Here is a 1,459-nt window from a genome sequence, read left to right on the forward strand (position 1 = left end):
GCCTGTGGTGTCAGAACCGCCTTGGGGGCTGACTGACCGGAGCTATAGGCTTGCAAATGAGGGGAGGAGACTTTCATGACTTTACGCATGGGAAATTAGAGGGGCTCTAGGGGGGGCAGAGAGCAACCCAGTTGGTCAGACGAAACGTCAATCAAAAGTGGCGCCAAAACACCGCTTTTTTGAAATTTAAGTTTATAAAAACAATAAATGTAGCAAAAACTATACAGATTTGAATAGAGAAGGCAGTAAAACGGCCCGTGGGCGGGCCGCAGCGTAGTATGGGGTTTAGTACACTTGTTCAATTAGTTAATCAGCCAATCGCATGGCAGCAGCAACTCAACGCCTTTAGGCATGTAATAGTAGTGAAGACAACTTGCTGAAGTTCAAACAGAGCATCAGAATGAGGAAGAAAAAGGATTTAAGTGACTCTGAATGTGGTGTAGCTGTTGGTGCCAGACAGGCTGGTGTGAGTATTTCAGAAATTGCTGATTTACTGGGATTTTTACACACAACCATATTTAGGGTTTACAGAGAAAGGTTCAAAAAAGAGAAGATATTAAGTGAGTGGCATTTGTGTTGAAAAAAAAGCCTTGCCAGTGTCAGAGGTCAGAGGACCATGGGCAGATTGGTTCATGATGACAGTAAGGCAACTGTAGCTCAAATAACCTATTACAAAAAAGGCAGACTTTGTAGAATACCATTTCTGAACATACAACACATCCAAACCTTGAAGCAGATGGGTGAAGTGAAGTGAAGGGAAGTGAAATTTATTTATATAGCACTTTTCAGCACAAGGTGACTCAAAGGGCTTTACAACACAAGAACAAAATTACAGACAAAGTGCAAGAGAAAAAACTAAGCTAAATAACAATACAAAGTTACGGAACATGATAATGCCAATTAAGGTATAACGTACAAGATAACTAAGCTAAAACATGACAATGCTAACTAAGGTACAGGATAACTAAACTACTAAAACATGATATTACTAAACTAAGGCACAAAGAATCTAGCTAACAGTGCCAAGGCCCGCTAAAACAGCCAACATAAAAAATGATAAACTAATTGAATTGATAGAAATAAAAACATCGATGTGGTATAATGCTAAGAGGTACCAAAAAAAGGCCCGCTAACAGCCAATATGAATAGGATAATGACAAGAATAATAATAAACTAAGAGGTACCAAAAGAAGGCCCGCTAACAGCCAATTATATATAATATGATGACTAATTGTACAGTAACTAAGCTAAGTGTACAGGAAGGCTAAATAAGTTAAAACATGACAATGCTAAAACTATTGGTACCGAACTATCTTAAAGTAGCCCAGGCCCACTAAACAGCCAAAGTAATAATTACTGACTAAGATAATGAAAGAGGGAGGGAGGGGAGGAAAATAAAAAAAGTTACATAGTAGAGAGAGTACATGGAGTAAATGTATGTGTGCGTGTGTGTGTGTTT

The 1,459-nt window shown here is 38.8% G+C and overlaps 1 protein-coding gene across 1 annotated transcript in view; it reads left to right on the forward strand.

The window, feature by feature from the left end:
• Positions 1-1,459, forward strand: part of LOC108248159 (immunoglobulin superfamily member 21) — an 81,255-nt gene that overhangs the window by 4,499 nt on the left and 75,297 nt on the right. The window lies entirely within an intron of this gene.

This window comes from Kryptolebias marmoratus, linkage group LG8 (genome assembly GCF_001649575.2).
Source record: "Kryptolebias marmoratus isolate JLee-2015 linkage group LG8, ASM164957v2, whole genome shotgun sequence".
Taxonomy (NCBI): Eukaryota; Metazoa; Chordata; class Actinopteri; order Cyprinodontiformes; family Rivulidae; genus Kryptolebias; species Kryptolebias marmoratus.